Source organism: Apium graveolens, chromosome 6 (genome assembly GCF_009905375.1).
Source record: "Apium graveolens cultivar Ventura chromosome 6, ASM990537v1, whole genome shotgun sequence".
Taxonomy (NCBI): Eukaryota; Viridiplantae; Streptophyta; class Magnoliopsida; order Apiales; family Apiaceae; genus Apium; species Apium graveolens.
Genome location: NC_133652.1, coordinates 177,224,778 through 177,231,174, shown reverse-complemented (window position 1 = coordinate 177,231,174; position 6,397 = coordinate 177,224,778). Strand labels below are relative to the sequence as shown.

The 6,397-nt window shown below is 37.2% G+C and overlaps 1 non-coding gene across 1 annotated transcript; it reads right to left on the bottom strand.

Moving 5' to 3' along the window:
• Nucleotides 1-1,369: 1,369 nt before the first annotated feature.
• LOC141670257 (small nucleolar RNA R71) lies at nucleotides 1,370-1,476 on the bottom strand. The gene has a single exon (XR_012554496.1). It is a non-coding gene; the product is annotated as a small nucleolar RNA R71 (small nucleolar RNA).
• Nucleotides 1,477-6,397: the final 4,921 nt, after the last annotated feature.

Genomic DNA, 6,397 nt, shown 5'->3' with positions numbered 1-6,397 from the left:
ACCCTAATACTCTTATATTTATTATCATGTTTATATTGGAACCCATAGTGATGATGAGTTCGATTATGAACTAATCGTTGTCATGGGGTTCTAACTGATTTATTTATGGATTTCAATAGTTAATTATTTTATAATCTTCAGCGTGTTGTGATTTATGATTTCTTGGTTTGGTTGTGCTTATTCGTCTTTGAAGCGTAGCTAACATTTAAGATTGTTTGTTAATCTCTATTGAAGCGACAGTGAATATAGAGGTTTAGAACTTGCCATGCTAGCATAGGTTTATGTATGAATTGCCATGCATAATTCGTGGGTAATTTTAACCATTTTATTCACCTTATGTAATCATAATAGGTAATTTGCTCTTAAACCATTATGTTTTCAAATCTTATAGACATATAGGGTCTAAGAATAGTTGTTTTCTGCTAGCTTCTATTTTAATTGTGGATGCTTAGTAGTATGGTATGCGTATAATAAAAGTTAGCTTATACTAATTTTGTGTTATCTGATTAGTTGTCATCACCATCACATGCTAGGGTTAAAGACATAAACTCTGAATGAAGTATTTAATGAAGTTATAATCCCATGTTTATTCTCATATAAGTAATTCAATCTTAATTCTCTTAGTTAATGCATGTTAGTATAATCTCTTATAATTAGTTAAACAACTCAAATTGTTATTGTCTTAGCATTGAACGATAATCATACATTGTTGCATAAGTGCATAATCTAAAATTAACCTAAACCAGTCCCTGTGGGAACGAACTTGATTTATATCTTATACTACTTGTGATCGCGTACGCTTGTGTGTATTTTCATGTTTGAATTACAGTGAATAAGTTTTTGGCGCTGTTGCCGGGAACTCGGTGTTAAATTTTAGTTTATGTGCTTGTCATCAGTGGTCGTTAAAGTTCGATGACTCAGATTATTTTCTTACAAGGTTTACTTTAGTCGTGTGTTTCAGGTACTCGAGTTTTTATTTCAATGGGAGAACCAACAGCAGATATGAAAGCTTTGATGGATTATTCTCAACCAAAGATTAATGAGATTCAGTCTAGCATTGTCAGACCAGCCATTGCTGCTAATACCTTTGAAATAAAGTCTAGCATGATTTAAATGGTACATAATTAAGTCCAGTTTGGGGTTCCCCAACAGAAGATCCAAATATGCACATCAGGGATTTCATAGACATCTGGGACACCTTCGGGTTCAATGGTGTGTCTGAGGATGCGGTAAAACTGAAAATATTCCCATTCTCTCTGAGGGACAAGGCTAAGAGCTGGTTACATTCTCTACCAGCTGGTTCGATTGCTAGTTGGGAAAATCTTGCTAAAAAGTTTTCACTCAATTATTCCATATGGCAAAAACAGCTGCAATCAAAAATGCTCTTACTCAGTTTGCGCAACAATCAGGGGAATCGCTAGGTGAAGCTTGGGAGCGGTATAAGGAGATGCTTAGGAAGTGCCCTCATCATGGAATGCCTGATTGGATGATCATCAATTACTTCTATAACAGTTTGGGAGCACAGTCAAGACCCATGCTCGTTGCAACATCAGGTGGAGCCTTATGGGCTAAGAGCTGTAATGAAGCCTATGAGCTAATTGAACTGATGGCTGCTAATGAATATTAGTATCCAACCCAGAGATTGCTACAGGGCAAGGTAGTAGGGGTTCTTGAAGTGGATACAGCTACGGCTATCACTGCTCAACTGAAGGCGTTGTCTATGAAGATCGATTCTCTAGCTAACTATGGTGTTATCGGATAACCAGTGTCTGTGAGCTGTGTGCAGGTTCGCATGCGACCAAGCAATGCACTATATTTAGTGAATCAGCTCAGTTTGTGAGAAACTTTCAGAGATCACAACAACCAGTTCTAGACACTTATCATCCTGACAACTGGAATCATCCTAACTTCAGTTGGAGCAACAATCAAAATATGATACAACAGTCGTTCCAGCAGTTTGAAAACAAGCAATTCAATCCTCCTGGTTTTCAGCAATAATTTACAACAAGACAAAAACTCCAACAACAAACTTAGTGAGGTACACGTCAATCTTCGAATGAAAAATCTAAATTTGAGGAGTTGAGGCTTATGTGAAAAAACCAGGCTCTTATATGCAAAAGTCAGGCTGTTTCTATCAAGACTCTGAAGAACCAAATAGGGCAAATTGCTAACTCCTTATTGAATTGACCACTAGGAACGCTTCCTAGTGATACAAAAGCCAATCCAGGCAAGACGGAAGTTAAATAACAGGTGAACACCATCACCTTGAGGTATGGAAAGGTCGCAAGCCCCCAAATTCAGCAAGACGAAGAGTCTGAAAATTCTGTCCAGAATGGAGGTGCTTCTGCACCCTTGCCAATTCCAGAAAATGAGATTGTAGCTGAAATGTTATGCAGAAGGATGCCAAGGTGGAACTGAAGAAGAATGTTGATGAAAACACTACTCTCGAGCAATATGGGAGAAACAAGGCTATCCGCCTCCCCATATCCTAAAAGGCTTCAAAAGCATAAGTTCGACAAGCAATTTGCCAAGTTTTTAGAGGTTTTTAAGAAGCTGCATATCAACATACCTTTTGTAGAAGCTCTAGAGTGAATGCCAAGCTATGCTAAGTTCATGAAGGGTATTCTATCTCGGAAGCTTGAGGAGTTGAAAACCGTTGCTCTAATGGAATAGTGCAGTGTTGTATTGCAACAGAAACTACCTCTTAAGCTTAAAGATCCAGGAAGCTTCAAGATGCCTTGCACCATTGGCAATCTGTCATTTGACAAGTGTTTGTGTGATTTAGGAGCTAGCATCAATCTGATGTCCTTTTCCATTTTCAAGAAACTTGGACTACCTGATCCAAAACCTGTGAACATGTCTTTGCAGTTGGCTGATCGTTCCATCAATTATCCGCTAGGTGTAGTGGAGGATTTATTGGTTAAGGTGGATAAACTCATCTTCCGTGCTGATTTTGTCATTCTAGACTTTGAGGAAGATAAGAAGATTCACATTATCTTAGGAAGACCATTCTTGGCTACAAGCCGAACTATGATCAATGTGCAAAAATGAGAGATTACGATGAAGGTTCAAGATTAGAAGGTCACTTTTAAGGTGTTCAAGGCAATAAAGTTATCCATAGATAAAGATGAGTGCTTTAAAATAGAGCGGGTTGACTCTTTCGTGAATTCGGAGCTTGAGAAATTGCCAAAGTCAGATACCTTAGAGAGATCCTTAATAGGGGAATCAGTTATTGAAGATGAAGAAGGAGCAGAGCAACTACAGGTTTTGAATGCACCTCCATGGAAGAGGAAGTTGGGTATGCCATTCGATTCTCTTGGGTTAGCAGAGTTGAAAATTTCTCAGGAGCGTCTCGAGCCGTCTATTGGAGAAGCTCTCACACTTGGGCTCAAACCGCTGCAAGATCATTTGAGTTATGCATTTTAAGGTGCACCCCCTGACAAGGGGTTGGAATATATCTATGATAATCTAAAGGGTGACCGGCCGGTTCGTTCCGTGCTTGTAGAGGGTCCTTCTCATGTACCACAGACAGTTGATAGGTTTGGTCTTGGTGATGCGCAGTATAGAAGGTTGATTCGGCGTATTGAGGCCACGCATGACATCCACTGATGTTTTGCTGAAGATTTGACACACGCTCTCGGTACTGTTTCCTAAGACACTGGTGTCGATGTTGATTGGCCACTTGATCCTCCACCCGAGGAGGGTGATCTTTCTGAAGACTAGGTATGCCTGGAATCTTTATTATTACCTTCAATAAGGACATTAAAAATTTTAAGTTTGGGGGTGATAATGTAAGGATTAGTTGTGTGTTCATATGAATTCATATAGATTCATATTGCATGTTTAGTTGTATTTCATTCATAACTTTTTCATATAGGACATATTTGTTTATATATTTATTTACATATTTATTTGTGTTTTTATGTGAGTTCATATAGTTGCATTTGCATGCATATGACATGATCCTTTAGGTTGAGCTATTTCTGATAAGTTGATGTTGAATTGAGTGTGGTGATGACGAATAGAGGGATGTTTAAGTCCTAATGAATTGATTTGCATGCCAGAAAAAAAAATTCACAAAGTCTTATAGGATTGCTTTTGAGCTAGATCATGATCATACTTGTTTATTTGTTGAGATTTAATCACTTGGTTATATTTAGAACTTTTGGTATTCTCATAATGACGAAGTAACACCGATTTTTTTTAAACTCGAGAAAAACTTGGATATCATTGCTTATTTTGAATAAGGCTAGGCATCAAATGGCTAGTGTGACGCCCTCCAAACTCGGGTCAGAAATTTAGGGCTCACAACACATACACACAATATATAAACCTGTATATAAAATATTATATGCAATTACCCTTCTTTACACAATCACGGATTGAAACAGGTTAAAGTATGAAAACAAGCCACAACCTTAACTTTTATTACATTGTACCAAATCCCAACTAGTTCAACTTACAACTGATAATGGTATTATTCTTACTATCTTGCCTGACTCATCTACAATAAAAAGTTCCTGCTAGCTCGATCCTACTTAACTTGGAATCCTAGATCGCACTCTGGACTGGGAATCCTCGCTACCAACAATTTCCTTTTCAACTGTTGAAAATATAAAAAGGTTTGCAAGATTGAGCGAACTAGCTCAGCAAGTCATAATAGCAATAACCGAGGTTAAACAATGACCAATTGAAATGATTCAGAAGAATCAAGTTTCTGGATAAGCAATGATTAGAATTGGATATTCAATTTTTGTTGGGAATATGTTGTGAACTTGATGATTGCATTAACAAAACACCTTAGTAGATTTAACTTAGTGAAAAATGTAGCACTCGACGGATGATCAGATAGAGTCCCGACGGATGACTCAATATAGTCCCGATGGATGATGATTTGACATCCATCGAGTGAGTAGCTTATGTAACAATAAGTCATGTAGCACATTTCTGCAAACACCTTTGTATAGATTCTGTAGTAGCATATAAGTCATGTTGACTTTAATTAGATATGCAGAATAAGTTGATTAATTGTAGATATAAGACGCCTTGTAATTCTGCATAAATGAAATGAAGTCAAGTGTCAAATAGCTACCCGACGAATGATCAACAAAGCTACCCGACGGATGATCAACAATGCAACCCGACGGATGATAATCATGTACCCGACGGATGATAAATTCAAACATCTGTTGACAGTGACAACACAGTCACATGGGTCGAGTATTTTCAAAAGGAATGTGGCAGCCTATTCAGCTGGGTTTTTTAGAAGAAAGAAACATTACCATTTCCATGCTATTATGAAGATATTCAAAGATGCTGGAATAGAGTAGTGAAGCAGCATGGTATTAGACTTGATAGGTTTTGTTTTATTATCTTGTCTTATTACTATGTAATCTTGGTGATATATAAACCAAGAGTAGCAAGTAGAACAACAACAAGACTAAGAAAATACATTCTCAGAGAAACAATTGTAAGCTATATCCTGTAGCATTTCTCTGTAAGTTTAGTTGTTCATATTTGTAAGCAGCTGTGAGCTATTCAAGCTTCACAGGGTTCTCTTGATATATATATATATGGTGGATACATTCAAATCCACCAAAAAGTTTTTAAAGACTTGTATTTTTATTGCTTGTGTTTTGATTTATCTAACTCTTCATTCCGTACTTTACAAATCAAACACTTATATATTATTAAGTTAGAACCATTTTTCATTAATCTCAAAAAGTAGCCAGAATTACATTCAACCTCCCTTCTGTAATTCTTGTTGTATTGTTAGGGACTAACAATTGGTATCAGAGCAAGCTCTTAAGCACAAAGAGTTTAAAGATCACAACAAACAGCAAGATGAACAAGAAGGATGTTGGAGTCAAGATTCCTTTTCTGGACAAAGTTAATTACCATCACTGGAAGGTAAAAATGCATATTCATTTACTTTTTCAAGATGAGGCCTTTGTGGATTGCATAGAAAGAGGTCCTCATGTACCAATGAGAGCTGCAACTGGAAATGAACCATCAGTTCCCAAGCCAAGGCATGAATGGTCAGATCCTGATATTGAACATGTCAGGAAAGACAAGAAGGCCATGAATATTTTATTCAATGGAGTTGATGGTGACATGTTTGACAATATCATCAATTGCAAGACAACCAAGAAGGTTTGGGACACCATTCAAATAATTTGTGATGGCACTGAACAAGTTAGAGAAAACAAGATGCAGTTACTAATTCAGCAATATGAGCATTTCCACTGTGAAGAAGGTGAAACTCTCACTGATATCCTTAGTATATTTCAAAAGCTACTAAATGCTCTTAAGCTGCATGGAAGAGTCTACCAAACCAAAGATTCTAACCTCAAATTCCTGAGATCCCTTCCAAAAGAATGGAAACCAATGACAGTCT